The 18370-nt window shown below is 43.5% G+C and overlaps 1 long non-coding RNA gene across 1 annotated transcript; it reads right to left on the bottom strand.

The window, feature by feature from the left end:
- Window positions 1-4909: 4909 nt before the first annotated feature.
- LOC117509177 lies at window positions 4910-17315 on the bottom strand. Its single transcript, XR_004560291.1, has 4 exons — window positions 17281-17315; window positions 17026-17201; window positions 11430-11541; window positions 4910-5028 (listed from the first exon to the last, which is right to left on the bottom strand). It is a non-coding gene; the product is annotated as an uncharacterized LOC117509177 (long non-coding RNA).
- Window positions 17316-18370: the final 1055 nt, after the last annotated feature.

Genomic DNA, 18370 nt, shown 5'->3' with positions numbered 1-18370 from the left:
GATAACGATACGTCTTTGGGATGGTTATGAGTAATTTTTTCTCTAATAGTTAAAATTTTGTTAGCAAAGAAAGTCATGAAGTCATTACTAGTTAAAGTTAATGGAATACTCAGCTCAATAGAGCTCTGACTCTTTGTCAGCCTGGCTACAGTGCTGAAAAGAACCTGGGGTTGTTCTTATTTTCTTCAATTAGTGATGAGTAGAAAGATGTCCTAGCTTTACGGAGGGCTTTTTTATAGAGCAACAGACTCTTTTTCCAGGCTAAATGAAGATCTTCTAAATTAGTGAGACGCCATTTCCTCTCCAACTTACGGGTTATCTGCTTTAAGCTACGAGTTTGTGAGTTATACCACGGAGTCAGACACTTCTGATTTAAAGCTCTCTTTTTCAGAGGAGCTACAGCATCCAAAGTTGTCTTCAATGAGGATGTAAAACTATTGACGAGATACTCTATCTCCCTTACAGAGTTTAGGTAGCTATTCTGCACTGTGTTGGTATATGGCATTAGAGAACATAAAGAAAGAATCATATCCTTAAACCTAGTTACAGCGCTTTCTGAAAGACTTCTAGTGTAATGAAACTTATTCCCCACTGCTGGGTAGTCCATCAGAGTAAATGTAAATGTTATTAAGAAATGATCAGACAGAAGGGAGTTTTCAGGGAATACTGTTAAGTCTTCTATTTCCATACCATAAGTCAGAACAAGATCTAAGATATGATTAAAGTGGTGGGTGGACTCATTTACTTTTTGAGCGAAGCCAATAGAGTCTAATAATAGATTAAATGCAGTGTTGAGGCTGTCATTCTCAGTATCTGTGTGGATGTTAAAATCGCCCACTATAATTATCTTATCTGAGCTAAGCACTAAGTCAGACAAAAGGTCTGAAATTCACAGAGAAACTCACAGTAACGACCAGGTGGACGATAGATAGTAACAAATAAACTGGTTTTTGGGACTTCCAATTTGGATGGACAAGACTAAGAGACAAGCTTTCAAATGAATTAAAGCTCTGTCTGGGTTTTGGATTAATTAATAAGCTGGAATGGAAGATTGCTGCTAATCCTCCACCCCGGCCCGTGCTACGAGCATTCTGACAGTTAGTGTGACTCGGGGGTGTTGACTCATTTAAACTAACATATTCATCCTGCTGTAACCAGGTTTCTGTTAGGCAGAATAAATCAATATGTTGATCAATTATTATATCATTTACCAACAGGGACTTAGAAGAGAGAGACCTAATGTTTAATAGACCACATTAACTATTTTAGTCTGTGGTGCAGTTGAAGGTGCTATATTATTTTTTCTTTTTGAATTTTTATGCTTAATTAGATTTTTGCTGGTTATTGGTAGTCTGGGAGCAGGCACCGTCTCCACGGGGATGGGGCAATGAGGGGATGGCAGGGGGAGAGAAGCTGCAGAGAGGTGTGTAATGTCACAGATACATTCATTTACAATACAAGATGTTGGCTTTTTCAACAAAACATAACTTTCTCACCTTCAAGTGTTTTCTTGCAATATTCACAAGCTAAGTGAGGTGCCCAGTTCATATCTTGGTCTCCAACTGGCATTCCAAAATAAGCTTTGTAGGCTTCACACATTTTGCTGGATGCTGTCACAGAAAACTTTTTTGCTCTTTTCTTGATGAACTGGCCACAGATGTAGCAGAATTTATCTGGAGAATGATTCCAGCCTCTTGACGCCATCTCTCTTCTTCTGGTGCAGCTTCTCAGTTAGTCCGAGCTTGACTGAATGCTGGCCTATGAACCCCTGTTTATATATTTGTCGTGTAACACCCCAGAACTTTCTCAGTCTTTCATGATGTTTCTGTGTAGGCTCTCAGTTGTCCAGGTGGTTTCCATAGTAGAGAAGCTTTAATCTTCGACTGGACTGGGTTGCTTGACGCAAGGACGTTTCACTTCAAATCGCAGAAGCTTCCTCAGCTAAAATTCTTGCTCTGGAAGTCTGACTTCTGTCTCTTGTAGAGAAATGAACAGAAGCCAACAAAAGGGAGTTTTAAACCTAACCAGACCCTCCTACTGAGAGGCAGACTGCTACAGGCTAGTGACTAAACAATAGCTCTAATTAGCAACTATTGTGCTCTAGTTAGCACTCTCCTAATGACAGGGCAGCTGTCCCTCCTAATGAAGGGATGGATGCCTTTCTTGATGGCTCCCTTGATGACGTGAATGACGTAAACAGGGGACAAAGCGTGTCTCAGACCCCCTCCCCGGTTAAGGCTGGGTTTCAAACGTTTCACAAAGAATGCCTCCTTGACCCCTCTCTCAAACCATTTCTTCTCTCGGCTAATATTTTAACTTCCTTGTCCTCAAACGTGTGGTTAGTGTCTTTAAGGTGGAGATGAACTGCAGACTGAGGTCCACTGGCACCCTCTCTGTGGTGCTGGTATAGTCTTTTGTGTAAAGGTTGCTTAGTCTCACCTATGTAGTGTTGGTTACAGTTTTCCTGACATCTGATAGAATACACTACATTGCTCTGTAACTAGGGATCATGTCCTTAGGGTGAACTAATTTCTGTCTCGAGGTGTTAATCAGTTTAAAGTAAACTGGGATTTTGTGCTGTCTGAAGATCCTCTGTAGTTTTTCCCCTACTCCTGCTAAATAAGGGAGAGACACTCTTCTTGTCTCCGTCTCCTGTCTATCTGGTCTCTTTGAACTCTGGGACTTCTGCACTTTGTCCAGGGACCATGGTACCCACATACTGTGAGGGCTTTCCGGACACGTTGTTGTTCTTTAGCCCTTCCCTCTGCAGTTGTGGGCACCTGTAGGGCTCTGTGTTGAAGCAAAAAATCCCAGTTTACTTTAAACCGATTAACACCTTGAGACAGAAATTAGTTCACCCTAAGGACATGATCCCTAGTTACAAACAGAGCAATGTAGTGTATTCTATCAGATGTCAGGAAAACTGTAACGAACACTACATAGGTGAGACTAAGCAACCTTTACACAAAAGACTATACCAGCACCGCAGAGAGGGCGCCAGTGGACCTCAGTCTGCAGTTCATCTCCACCTTAAAGACACTAACCACACGTTTGAGGACAAGGAAGTTAAAATATTAGCCAGAGAGAAGAAATGGTTTGAGAGAGGGGTCAAGGAGGCATTCTTTGTGAAACGTTTGAAACCCAGCCTTAACCGGGGAGGGGGTCTGAGACACGCTTTGTCCCCCGTTTACGTCATTCACGTCATCAAGGGAGCCATCAAGAAAGGCATCCATCCCTTCATTAGGAGGACAGCTGCCCTGTCATTAGGAGAGTGCTAACTAGAGCACAATAGTTGCTAACTAGAGCTATTGTTTAGTCACTAGCCTGTAGCAGTCTGCCTCTCAGTAGGAGGAGTCTGGTTAGGTTTAAAACTCCAGCTTTTGTTGGCTTCTGTTCATTCGTCTCTACAAGAGTCAGAAGTCAGACTTCCAGAGCAAGAATTTTAGCTGAGGAAGCTTCTGCGATTTGAAGCGAAACGTCCTCGTGTCAAGCAACCCAGTCCAGTCGAAGATTCAAGCTTCTCTACTATGTCTTTCATGATGGCATTCTGGAATCTTCTTGATCTCAAGAAGATTCCTGAACTTGTTTGTCAATCATTATGGGAAATTCCAGAAGATTCTAGAAAATTCTTCACTGTTCTACAGGTTTCTGGTATTTTCTAGACATTTCCATGAGATTATTGTGGGTTTTCTCAAAGATTCTAGAACATTCTTTGGTATTCTACACATTTCTGGAATGTTCCACAAGGTTGTTTAATTTTCTTTGATTAAAGAGTGAAATATTCATGAACAAAGGAGATTCTTCAAACCTCAGTAAATTACTCTCCTGTTCTTGAAGGTCTTGTTCAATCTGTACAAATGAGGAAGGTTTTCATAAATATAATTGCTTTGTCAACATTGTATTATGTTTGAAATGATGTTTGAACACTTTCGACATGATCACAAAAAGAAAACATGATGACCACAACTCTGACTAATGGACTTAACTTTTCCAGAAATTAGTAGTGACCACTCAGTGAATGCAAAAACTTTAATTTGCAATTTCATTGTCCTGACCACAAAACCAAAGTTTGGAGATCAAGACCACTCTTTTCTCTTTTGATTGGTTGTGAAGAAATGGGAAATTATGGTTTTAACCCAGGAACAAGACAAAAGTGAAAATTTGTTACTTAGTGATTTGTGTTTTTCTGAGTAATTTATTTTTAGGATGTTTTTTGAAAAACTTTTCAGTTTTTTTTTATTATTTCTCGAGTCACCACGTACCCAGCCTGAATGTATTTCAAATGCATGGAGCATACAGTATCTGTCCAACTGATCCTAGAGAAAAACTTCTGTCTAGCAGATCTGAATGGGCTTTCCTTCTGAACAGCCGCAAAGTCCTCAGGTGCCTGCGTAGAGTTGACAAACTAATGATAATACCATCTATGTGGCTTAAAGACAGGACAATCTCCCAGTGTCTTAAACCCAGATCAAAGTTAAACTTGATTAAACTGAACAATGTCATGTTTGTTACCAACTCAAGCTCTCAATGAATGAATGCATCTTCAAATGCTGTCTAAACTCCGGTTTAGAGAGCCGAAAAAAAATTGGTTAAAAAAAAACCAAAAAAAAAAAAACAGGAAAAAATTACTCTGAAAAAACAATTAAAAAAAAAAAAAAAACTCAGAAAACCAGAAATAATTACTCCGAAAAATAAATTTAGCAAGTGAGTGCAATACGCTGCACCATTGAGATTGAGACCTGGACAATTATAAAGTTTCTAGTTCACCTAACCTGCATGTCTTTAAATATGGGAGGAAATGGAAGCACCCAGAGGAAACCCACAGAAACACGGGGAGAACATGCAAACTCCACACAGAAATGCTTCCTTAACAGGTTAGAGACAATACTGACGGCTAGAGGAGCTACTCACCACTGTCTTGGTGCGTTCAATGAGTGCAATCACTGTGTTTTTCAGCTCGCGGTCTTTAGCCGGGGCATCAGTGAAGAGGAAGACCTCAGAATTGAAAGGAGCAGCACCTAATGCCAGCTGCATGTGGAAGCAAAAAGGTTTTGTTATGACATTTGGTAGAAAGAGTTAAGCTGTTTGAAGCAGGAGGATAGAGTTGAAAGCAATTAAACATGATCTCATAAATAAGACTCAGTTTTATTTTGAAGGCATTCACATCCAAAACAAAGACACTTCATCTGCATTGGGAAAGTAACCTGTTGGTACCGTCCTGTCCAGGAGATGAATTTTTAATGGCAAACTAATGTGACAAATAAACATCAAGTAGTCGATTTTAGCATCTGGTTGCAAATCTTCTGAAGTCAGCTTCTGCCATGTTATTGTTAAAGGGCATAGCTTTAGTAAATGAAATGGCAAGTAAGAAAAATTACAGTGAAAATACCTTTTATTTTGGTGACATATGCATTAAGATCATTGCCATGGCCTCTGGTGTTATTGAGAGAGCCAATATGGAGAGCCATAGGGGCAGAAAGAGCAAAAGCTTTACCAGCCTTTCATACGTTCACTGGCAACACTGGAAGATTCTCTTGTATAGGCAAAGCAACCTGGCTTCGAGTCTACATGAAAGCAGATAGAGATGTAATCAGTTCTCTGCAGATGCTTTCAACAGAGGCAGAAGTGACCGAAACTATGTTGCCTGCTCTGGCTAGCTTCTGACCAGCCTACTCCCCCAAAGGCATCATCCAGAGCATCCCCGAATTGCGATGGCATCTCTTCCGCAAGCATTTGGCAGAAAGCGACAAGCTACCTCCTACCCTTGGCGCTCTGAGACATGTCCTGAGAGTCCATATCCAAGCCAGAATGTGGGGGCAGGCCAGTATTGCTCTGCAGGACCCTTAATTGGATCCTTCAGAATGGCTACCATAAGTCCAATGGTGAGATAAAACCAACCATGACAGATGCCCTTCCAGCTCCAAAGGCCATCATTGAGATGGTTAGTTGTCACTGCAAAACAGACTGTTCTTCTGCCAGATGTTCTTGCAGAACAAAGAACTTATCCTGCACTGTTCTTTAACAGTGCAGCAGTGAGTATCAGAATGATGAGGACACACAGAACAAGTATGAAGTTGATATGTAAAGAAGTAGAGACTCCTTTGTTGCCTAAACCCGTTTCTGTCAATAGGAGGATTTTGGTTCTTAATGGACACTAAGTGGAATGTTCATGTCTGATCACTTGTAAAACATTCAATAAAAAATTCAACAAACATGTTTGTGGTTGAATCTAGCTGATTTACTTTGATACCACTATTCCATGGCCCTTAAAATGGTGGTTTAGCTGTTGAAATCAAATTTCTAGGTTATTTAGAAGCCGAGATATCCACAAAAAACCTTTTACAGCAGCCATTTTGTAAAATCCAAGATGGCTGCTATATAGGTATCAGAGAAAATGGAAACTGTTGTGAAAAGTGTAGGAACACGGACCCACAACAGGGGGCGCAAAAGAACGGACAATGGAATAAGCCAAAATATAACAATTTAATGTTGTGAATGTGCACAACAGAGCAACAGACAACACAATTGAGAACAGTCAAATTAGTCACAGTGATGTGTGAGCAGGCTCGAGGATAGAAGACGCCCGTCCAGAAAAGAGCTGGATCCCACACGCCTTCCACTCCACCGGATCTGAAGCAATCCTGGAGCCACCAAGCGCTGGGTCCCCAGGTGGCCACTGCTCCGGCTGTCAGATCGGGTACTGCTGGCAGGAAGAACAGACAGGTGATGGTGGGTGCGTGAACACCCAGCAAACAGTTCAGTATAAAGGTGGAAAGCACCTCCACCTCTCAATGTTTACGTGCAGATCCTGTTGGCAAAGTACGTAGCCTCCAGCGGAGTACGCCAACTCCCCACACACGATACTCAGTATAAACAGGAACGTCTGCAAAGAAATAGTTGTACACACAGAAGTAAGGATGTCACTAATGTGATACTTTAGGCTGAGCGTTTACCTGTTCTGTAGACGATTTCTCGGCAGTGAGGTGAAGATGCTGCCCGGCTCTTATGGAGGTGTGGATGATGATGATGATGATGATGATGAGTGACAGCTGCCACTCCCGGTTGCTCCCAGCCCTCTTGTGCCTGAAGCCCGCACTTCAGGCAGGGCGCCCTCTGGTGGTGGGCCAGCAGTACCTCTTCAGCGGCCCACACAACAGGACCCCCACCTCAACGGGCGCCTCCTGGTGCCCGACCAGGCTTGTCCGGGTGACGGGTGTAGAAGTCGGCCAGGAGGGCCGGGTCCAGGATGAAGCTCCTCTTCACCCAGGAGCGCTCTTCGGGTCCATAATCCTCCCAGTCCACCAGATACTGGAACCCCGGCCCTTATGACAGACGTCCAGGAGCCGGCGAACTGTCCACGCGGGCTCCCCGTCGATGATCCGGGCAGGAGGCGGCGCCAGTCCAGGGGTACAGAGGGATGAGGTGTGGTGAGGCTTGATCCGGGAGACATGAAAGACAGGATGTATCCGCAGTGAAGCTGGCAGCCTCAGCTTCACCGCGGCAGGGCTGAGGACCTTGATGATGGGGAAGGGGCCGATGTACCAATCCTTCAGTTTGTGAGTCCACCTGTAACGGAATGTTCTGGATCAACCCGGTAGCTAAGGAGTCCCGGATGTAGGTCTCCATTGATTCGCCCTCAGGACGAGAGAGGTTGTACAGCCTGCTGGACGGGTACTCAGCGCCTGGGATCAAATCAATGGCACAATCGTACGGACGGTGCGGGGGGAGAGTGAGTGCCAGATCTTTGCTGAAGATGTCAGCAAGATCATGGTACTCCTCAGGCACCGCTGACAGATTGGGGGGACCTTAACCTCCTCGTTAGCTGACACAGAGTGCAACCGAGGATCCTAAACATTCCCGGTGGCAGGTGTCGCTCCACTGCGTCACCACCCCAGACGGCCAATCAATCCGGGGATTGTGCTTTAATGTCCATGGAAACCCCAAAATCACTCGGGAGGTAGAAGGTGTTATATAAAACAAAATCTCCTCCCTGTGATTTCCAGACACCACCAATGTCACTGGTTCTGTCTGGTGTGTGATTAATGGGAGAAGGGTGCCATCTAGTGCCTGTACCTTCAATGGGGAAGGTAGTGCCACTAGAGGGAGCCCTACCTCCCTGGCCCATCTGCTGTCCAGCAGATTCCCTTCAGACCCCGAGCGTGAAGGGTAAGATCCCCACAAAGGATCGTCACCAGGATGCGTGCTGATCTACAGGCTTTCCCCGCGTGGATGTTATGGCCCACCCTTAACCCAGTCTCTAAGGGCGGGCGTTGAAGTTTAACCGTTTGGGGCAGTTTCTTTGTATGTGCTCATCAGAGCCACAGAAAAAAAAACACTCCCCGCGAGCCAGCCTCCGTTGTCTGTCATGTGATTTTACTTTGGCCCTGCTCGTGTCCATAGCTTCGTCAGCAGGGGGAGCTGTGGCTCCACGGAGCTCTGACTGGAGCGTGGGGACGGCGGCACCCTTTCGGACCCGGAAGGGAGGAGAGGGACGGCTCGTGCCCGGCCACACCTTCACCTCGCTCCCGACGGTGTTCTTCTAACCGGTTGTCCAACCGTATAACCAGGTCGACAAGCTTGTCAAAATCCTGCGGCTCATCCTTAGCCAGCAGGTGCTCCTTCAGGACCGGAGACAGTCCATTTACGAAGGCGGCGTGGAGTGCAACATTATTCCAGCTGGACCTCGCAGCCGCGATGCGGAAGTCGACTGCGTACTCGGCTGCACTCCGACGTCCCTGTCTCATAGACAGCAGCACGGTCGAAGCGGTCTCGCCTCTATTGGGATGATCAAACACTTGTTTATACTCTCTCACAAACCCAGTTTATGTCGTTAGGAGCTGTGAATTTTGCTCCCAGAGCGCCGTAGCCAGGCGCGTGCCTCTCCTCGAAGCAAATTAATGACATAAGCTACCCGGCTAGCATCTGACGTACATGACGGGACGTTGTGCACAGACGAGTGAACACTGCATTAAGAAGTCCGCGCACATCGACAACCTCCATACGGTTCCGGTGGGCTTATGTACGCTTCAGGGGATGGGGGGGGGGGGTTCGTTGAATCACCACTGGAATGTCTGTATTTTGTGCTCGGTCGCCTAGAGGAGGTGCTGCAGCAGCACCCAGAGTGCGCGCTTCCACCTGGGCGGTGAGAGCCTCCATCCTCCGATTGAGTATGACGTTCTGCTCGGTTACTAAATCCAACCGAGCAGTGAAGGCGGTTAAGATTTGCTGCAGCTCTCCTAACACGCCTCCTGCCGACGCCTGTGCGCCCTGTGTTTCCATTGGTGGTTCAAGCGATGGTTGACGCCCCTCGGGATCCATGACGCTGGCCGAAATCCTGTTGTGAAAAGTGTAGGAACACGGACCAACAGGGGGCGAAAATGAATGGACAATGGAATAAGCCAAAATATAACAATTTAATTTTGTGAATGTGCACAACAGAGCAACAGACAACACAATTGAGATCAACAGTCAAATTAGTCACAGTGATGTGTGAGCAGGCTCGAGGATAGAATGCCCATCCAGAAAAGAGCTGGATCCCACACGCCTTCCACTCCACCAGATCTGAAGCAATCCTGGAGCCACCAAGCGCTGGGTCCCCAGGTGGCCACTGCCTCCGGCAGTCAGATCGGGTACTGCTGGCAGGAAGAACAGACAGGTGATGGTGGGTGCGTGAACACCCAGCAAACAGTTCAGTATAAAGGTGGAAAGCACCTCCACCTCTCAATCACAATGTTTACGTGCAGATCCTGTTGGCAAAGTACATAGCCTCCAGCGGAGTACGCCAACTCCCCACACACGACTGCTCAGTACAAAACAGGAACGTCTGCAAAAAATACTTGTACACACAGAAGTAAGGACGTCACTAATGTGATACTTTAGGCTGAGCGGTTTACCTGTTCGGTAGACGATTTCTCGGCAGTGAGGTGAAGATGCTGCCCAGCTCTTATGGAGGTGTGGATGTTGATGATGAGTGACAGCTGGTGTTGATGAGTGACAGCTGCCACTCCTGGTTGCTCCGGCGCCCTCTCATGCATGAAGCCCGCACTTCAGGCAGGGCGCCCTCTGGTGGTGGGCCAGCAGTACCTCTTCAGCGGCCCACATAACAGGAAACTTTTTTTTCTGATTGCTTATACAATAAGGTTTCCAAAAATGTATAGTAGTAATGTATAGTTTGATACTCTCCACAAAAATCCAACAACATTACATAGTGAACCTGACTATTCTTTTTTAGCATGCAATTTTGTTGGTATATGAAATGTGCTATTGCACGCCCGACCACCGTGCGCGCTCACTGCTAATTCTTCTAGCAAAAAACAAATCCACTATGCTGTAAGCCGTCTGGACTCCAATTTAAAGTTTGCGTTGGACTGTTAAGCACCAGTGGAACACCAAAATGTAAGTCCCTTGAATGAATTTTTTATTGTTTCAATGAAACAAATATTTAATCGTGAAAGCTGGAACATACCATTCAACTCTGCTTCGCCTCATTGAATGAAACATTCAATCTTTCACCTCATGAAATATTTGCAATACTGAACTCAAACATTCAGCATTTGTATAACATGCCAGTTGCAGCTGATATTAGCAATTAGTATTAACCTCTTAAACCCTAGAGTCCCCAAATTTGGGGACTTGCCCTGTTTTGGAACATTTCAACACTCTAACCAATGCTGACACCAACATATACTTATAACACATTAAAATGTCAAGCGAAGTCTCCTCTACAAAAGTATCCACTTCAATCATATCAACTGAGCACAGCTGAAACGCCAAGCAAATAAAGACATAAATCGGAATTCATTTTTTGGGAAAAAACCTCATTTACTCCTATCAAGTATTATTTAGTTTCATTTTTTGCATCCACAACATCCCCTAGGACCTGTCTTTTAGCTGATCCAAACTTTTGGTGAGAACTGAATCATAATGTATTTGTATGTGATTTTGGTGAAATAGGCTCTAGGGCTTAACCACAGTTTAGTGTGATATACTCAAGCTAGCTACAGTTTGGCATGTAATAGCCTTAATAGTTAATATAGATAAGAAATAACACTTTCACAGAGTTCATTATATTACCTTTTACCTGAAGTCCTATCAACTAGGGGTGAGGGACACGTGCATACAACAGCCACCACATTTCACAGACAAAATGGGATACAATGGATTGTGGACAGTTGCTTGCTCAACTCCAGAATGATTTTTGACACACTTGAACCATGAACCTATTCTGCAGCATCATTCGAAACAGATTTTTGCACCCTTCAAAACAGGGGAACATTAAACATTACTGATGCTACACCATGAATCCTGTTTGGAAATACCCTCAAGAAACAGGCATTTTAACTCAATTAGTATCATTTTCAATACAAAAATCCTGCACCAGACATGGAAAATAATCATAAAGTGAAATTTTTTATTAAGCCTCACAGCACCTGAAGTCCTGAAAGACTCATTTCTGCAGTATTGCCTCCTCCCTCTGCTTTCAGGTATTAATGATAGCCCTGAAGACTTCTGGATCTGTGGTTTTTATCAATGGGCCAAAATCTGTAATTCAAAGAAAAAAAGTGTTTACATTCATTGACCAGGCACTTTGATGCAGATGTGTTTAAGGCTACAGTCCTGTGCAGCATTCTTCTACTCAACCCAGATTTATAAAATGTTTGGTTCATTTACATTTATTTCTAATTTTGTATAATCAGAATGGAGTGCACAAAATACTGAACACCAATGCCACCTCCACCACCTGCTTGCATCTCATGGAAAACAAACAGAAAACAGACAAAATGTGCCTGTTATTGGGTCAGTTACTAGGACCATCTGAATTGACAGTAAAATTTCAGGTTCTTTATGCCCGTCACATGGCACACTGCGATAGCTGGACGAAGGATAAGTCAAAAATTGTCAAGAAAAGGTAGATAAAAACTCCTGCACATTTCCCATCACCAAAATGAACAAAACCAAAACGAACGTCAACCTCGATGCTTTAAACAAAACACTCATGATGACGTGACCGAAAGTGGGTATAAAACAGAGTGCAACCAGCCTTTTCCTCATTTCTGCAGTACTTGCAGGTGTGAGATTTTGTTTATCTTCACAAGTTTTGTTTGTTGTCCAAGTTCTCACGGTGTGTCTGTACACCATCTGTGATAGTATTTGTCCCAATGAGTACGTTTGACTTATGGTATTAGCCATGGGGAACTGTCCGTGTCAGATGAAGGCTACTCCCGAAGACACGCACATGCAGGCCAGCCACAAACGGTTCAAACATGCGTAAATAATTAAAGTAGTTGACGAAAACGTTCTTAATGCTATTGTTTCTGTATGGAAACCATACATTTCCATCCCAAAAATGAATGGTTCATTAGCGATACAAGGATGTTTCATTCAGCTCATCCAAGCTTTAGTTAGTGATTTGTTCAGATATCGTTGTGTTCGTCAACCTTCATTAAATACGTCAGACTTTGGGAGGTTGGACAAAAGTCAAACAAAATGCCAATATTATGAAAATTAAGCAAACAAAACGCTAACATTACGAAAATTAAGCAAACGACAGTCAAATACAAAAGCAAAACAAAAAAGGATAATTTGAGGTTGTCTGTGGTATTCCTTCAAATTTTTCAAGTTTAAAAATTCTGAGGAAGTGCCAGCTGCAGGAACGAAACTGAACAGAGGTTAAAAGATGCCTCTGAAAGTCAGCAAAAGTCTAGATTTCTTGTTTCATTTGGGCTTCGTTGTCCTTCATTAGTGCCGTCTGACCGGGGCTTTACACAGTTCAGTAAGATAGATCCATGAAGATTTTTAAGTTACTGAATGTGTCGGACCTGGTGCCACAAGGGGGCGTTTAGGGGCGACACCCCCTCATTAACCTCGCCCCCTCAGATGTTAGAGTTATCAAAAAAAAAATAAAAAAGAAAGAAAAAGAAATACTGGAAAATATAGTAAAATATTAGTTATTCAATAATATCACGTATTTAACAAATAAACCAAATTAATTAACTAAAGTAATTAATTTTAAAACAAATGGATATGGCGTGTGTCTGTTCAAGGGATTTGATAGGTTGAGGGTTGCGCTTGTCAGTGCGGCGGCAGAGGGCAAGCTTGATTTATTTAAACAGCGTCAAGGGCCTTTCACACTGCAAGCTTCAGCGCGACGCTTTAAAGCATCGTAACGCCAGGCTGTTGCGTTTCCAACGCGTCGTGACGTCAGACGCGTCGCTTCGGAAGCTGCAAGGGGGCAGAGATTGCGGCCACGTCACACTGGCTGTTTCCACAACCTGAAAAAAGTTCAGCGATCGCCATCTTGAATTTGGGTCGCCTGAACCACAAAAAAAAAAAAAACAGCAGTAGAGCGATTCTCCCATCACCCTGCTGGGAAAAGCTTTTTTCAGCTACTTTTCGGAGTGACGCTGACCGAGGGAGGACTGACGACTTGGTGGGATATCGATCGAACCGCGACAGCGGGCTGATCTGCATGGAGAAGCCGGCCTTCAGGCATCATTCCTGGGCAGACCAAGGCAGGCAGCTGGGGTGATGGAGCAAACCCACTCAGTCCCCGAAATCTCCCACTTTTTGGATATATGCAAAGTCCCAGTTTGCCCAACGGAGTTTAGTTCTGCACTTTATCGAGGTGAGAATAAAAGTAAAACATGACATTTCTGCACTGCTGTGAAGGTTTATTGATCGGCTAATGTTAGCTTAGCTTTCAGTCAGTCTCTTAGAACGGTGTAGCCTAAATACGAGGTCTGTCCATAAAGTATCGTACCTTTTTATTTTTTTCAAAAACTATATGGATTTCATTCATATGTTTTTACGTCAGACATGCTTGAACCCTCGTGCACATGCGTGAGTTTTTCCACGCCTGTCAGTGACGTCATTCGTCTGTGAGCACGCCTTGTGGAAGGAGTGGTCCCGCCCCCTCGTCGGATTTTCATTGTCTGGAAATGGCGGAATGAAAAGGACTTTTTTTTCCATCAGAATTTTTTCAGAAGCTGTTAGAGACTGGCACCTAGAAACCATTCGAAAAATTTATCTGGCTTTCAGTGAAAATTTTATGGGCTTCACAGAGAATAAGGACTTTAACTACAGGTATAAGGACCCCTTTAAAGGACGGTCAGTGCGCCGCGCTGCGAGCTGCGACACAAACCACTGGATCATTTCTAAGCTGATGGCTCAGTGGATACGAGACCATCGTGTGCTCTTTCTCTGGTTATCACAAGACCTGGACATCAGCCATTTTCCGGCAGATTTCACTTTTAACAAGAGATTTTGTCATGGAAAGCCGCGCGGAGGCTTCGCGCGTCACAACCGATTCGCTGATGAAGCGAGACAAAGGAACACCTCCATTTCGGAGTGTTAGAGGACAAGTTGGGACATGCCTATCTCAGTTTTCAATGCTTACCAGTCGAGTGAGTATAAAAGAACTTGTGGAGAGCTGGACATGTGCTCACAGACGAATGACGTCACTGACAGGCGTGGAAAAACTCACGCATGCGCACGAGGGTTCAAGCATGTCTGACGTAAAAACATATGAATGAAATCCATATAGTTTTTGAAAAAAATAAAAAGGTACGATACTTTATGGACAGACCTCGTACACGAGCTTTCCAGGAGTGCACCCAATTCATTACGCACACTCAGAGGCACGTCCCCTCCAGTGCATGCTTTTTTTGGGGGGAGTATGTGATAAAGTCATCACCCCCTTAATATTTTTTTCTGGCGCCGTGTCTGGAATGTGTTGAAATTTACTTATCTCAATCATTCAAAAATACAAAGTGTGGTACAGTGTGATAAAATGTCAGTGACTGAAAGATGGAAACGAGTGTGGGAAGCCATCAAGATAACTCCAAATGGCCAATCGTCTGAAATTGACAAGCACCCTCAAGAGCAGATCTGGGCATTGTACAGCCCCCAGGACACATCCAGTCCTTGGCTGTCTAACTGGCCCACGTAAGATTTAGAAATTGCAAATTAAGCGGGAATACATTTACACATCATGCATGAAATAAAACAGTGTTGCTTTTTTCAGTTTACTTACGTACAACTTTGTTTCAGGGATTAAGGTTGTCCTTCGCTATGATGGATTTCCATCAGTTGGGATGCCAAAAGGCACACAAAGATAAACACGCCGTCCTGATGCAAAAAATCAAAGCTAGATGCAAGATATAAAATTTACTGCATCACTGGGACGCCACGGCCATGGACACGTGTGATGTGTTCAAAAATCAAGTCTTAGAATAATTTGTTTTGATTTTGTCCTGGCTCCCGTCAGCACCTGCTCCTCTACGGCAAGGGGGTGGGGTCACTCTACTGTGGCCCTGAACTGCAAAACACAACAGCAAATTGCACAGCACAACAGCATTAACCAAAACAGAATAGGTAGGTACCTTTAGGCAACACGAATCGTTGCCGATTGGACCGTGGTCCGTCCTGTAAACCGGAAGGTTTGCATGTTTTCAAAATATGAGCAAAGCTAGTGAAAATGTATGTGCTCTATTAAAGAATATTTGATGCAGAACAAGAATATGACGTTATATTGGATATGCTGTCGACAAGTCATAACAAACAGTCTTCGTATGCCAAAGTCACGTTTAAAAGAAGCAGGGCTGAACTGAAGACTAAATTATTCCCCACTCCCGGAGGTGAGGCGTGCAATTCTGACTGAGCAGAATCAGGGCAACTCTTCGGTTATCGGACTATGTGGCAAGCTCTCCAACAAAAACACAGGATTCGTGTTAAACGTGATGTAGTCATGAGGTTATTGAAACAACTGAATTTGAAATAAACTGAACCCATCTACATGCCATATGTAGTTTGGACCATAGGTACGTATTGTAAACCTCCTGCATGTTCTCAAAGCCGTCCCTCGTGGATTCAGTTGTAATTTAGTCTGTTCTGTTCAGCCGTGCTTCTTTTAAACGCGTCTTCAGTGTACAAAGACTAATGTTTATGTTATGACGTCGACAGCATATCCAATATAACGTCATACTCTTGTCCTGCATCAAAATATTCTTTAAGAGCGTACATTTTCACTAGCGGCGCTCATATTTTGAAAACGTAAACCTTCCGGTTCACAGGATGGACCACTGTCCAATCAGCAACAATTCGTGTCGCCCTAAGGTACCTACCTTTTCTGTTTTGGTAAATGTTTCTCTTTTGCTGTTGTGCTGTGCGATTTGCTGTTGTGTTTTGCACTTCAGGGCCACCATACCACACAGTGGACACCAGCTGCAGAAACTAGGAACCTAAAAGCCAACACATACATTAAGGACAGATGCGGTAGACTGAGAATTGAAAACATCGTAAAGATGACGCCAGGGCCAACACGGTATATGCAACATCTCTTGTGGAGGACATCAACTCCAGCTTCCAACTCTTTTTACCAAGAGTCCATTGAGGGAATTATACTGAAGATGGCAAACCTGGAGGGGAGGTACGTGTTTGGGGACACCTGGAGACAATTAGACCTGGTAGACCACCAAACCTACTTGGTCTATTGATTCTAGCAGTATATATTCTAGACGATTCACCATACAGCACTCTGCCAATTAGAGACTTGTATTTCTTATTGGCTGAGGCACGTGAAGTCCAAGAAATGATGATTCAGTGACTTGAAAAGGTTTGTTTCCATCCATTACTTTCCCTCCACAGTTTTCTTATCACTATTTGTGATAAGAAAACTGGCTGTGAAAGCAATAATTTACTGTGAATTCATCAAAAGCTGCCTATAGCGTCATATGTACAGCTTGTATTTTTCCACTACTTGACTTCAAAGTTTTCTCTTTTTGTAGTTCAGTAATTTGAGATTTTATGAAATATTCTAGTCATGAAAGTGGTTCATTTGGATTTATTCCACTACATATTTTAAAATCTGTCTTTAAAAATCAGGGGAAACAATAATGCTGACCAGGCCCTTTTGTGCTACTGCAAAAATAATCTGATACTCATCTATTTATGATCCTGCCCCCCCCCCCAAAAAAAACCTGAACTGACCAGATCTAAGTTTTACTTCCGACAGCTTCAAGTTCTGACCTGGATCACTGAACGGGACTAGAATATAAACTGAAGGTTTGTCCACTCTTCCCACATTGCTGTTGATGATCTCATTGGCGACCTTCCTCACGGCCTTAATGGCCTCACTCATGCTTTTCGTGGTGTCGATCACAAAACAAAGGGCTTGACTGGAGCCTTTGGAGATTCCCAACATTCTGAGCAACAAAGAAGCACAATGACAGACATGAAAAAAAACACCCCCTTTACAATCCAAATGCTTCTTGGATTTCTTACTCAAGGAATGTCGTATCACCAGCTGCATCCCGGATGTCCAGCAGCAGCTCAATGGTTGCAACTATACAACCCCTGGAAAAAATTATGGAATCACCAGCCTCGGAGGATGTTCATTCAGTTGCTTAATTTTGTAGAAAAAAAAAAAAGCAGATCACAGACATGACACAAAACTAAAGTCATTTCAAATGGCAACTTTCTGGCTTTAAGAAACACTATAAGAAATCAGGAAAAAAAATTGTGGCAGTCAGTAACGGTTACTTTTTTAGACCAAGAAAAAAAAAAAAAATATGGACTCACTCAATTCTGAGGAAAAAAATATGGAATCACCCTGTAAATTTTCATCCCCAAAACTAACACCTGCATCAAATCAGATCTGCTCGTTAGTCTGCATCTAAAAAAGAGTGATCACACCTTGGAGAGCTGTTGCACCAAGTGGACTGACATGAATCATGGCTCCAACATGAGAGATGTCAATTGAAACAAAGGAGAGGATTATCAAACTCTTAAGAGGGTAAATCATCATGCAATGTTGCAAAAGATGTTGGTTGTTCACAGTCAGCTGTGTCTAAACTCTGGACCAAATACAAACAACATGGGAAGGTTGTTAAAGGCAAACATACTGGTAGACCAAGGAAGACATCCAAGCGTCAAGACAGAAAACTTAAAGCAATATGTCTCAAAAATCGAAAATGCACAACAAAACAAATGAGGAACGAATGGGAGGAAACTGGAGTCAACGTCTGTGACCGAACTGTAAGAAACCGCCTAAAGGAAATGGGATTTACATACAGAAAAGCTAAACAAAAGCCATCATTAACACCTAAACAGAAAAAAACAAGGTTACAATGGGCTAAGGAAAAGCAATCGTGGACTGTGGATGACTGGATGAAAGTCATATTCAGTGATGAATCTCAAATCTGCATTGGGCAAGGTGATGATGCTGGAACTTTTGTTTGGTGCAGTTCCAATGAGATTTATAAAGATGACTGCCTGAAGAGAACATGTAAATTTCCACAGTCAGTGATGATATGGGGCTGCATGTCAGGTAAAGGCACTGGGGAGATGGCTGTCATTACATCAATAAATGCAC

This window comes from Thalassophryne amazonica, chromosome 4 (genome assembly GCF_902500255.1).
Source record: "Thalassophryne amazonica chromosome 4, fThaAma1.1, whole genome shotgun sequence".
NCBI lineage: Eukaryota > Metazoa > Chordata > Actinopteri > Batrachoidiformes > Batrachoididae > Thalassophryne > Thalassophryne amazonica.
This window is presented reverse-complemented; position numbering and strand designations above follow the sequence as displayed.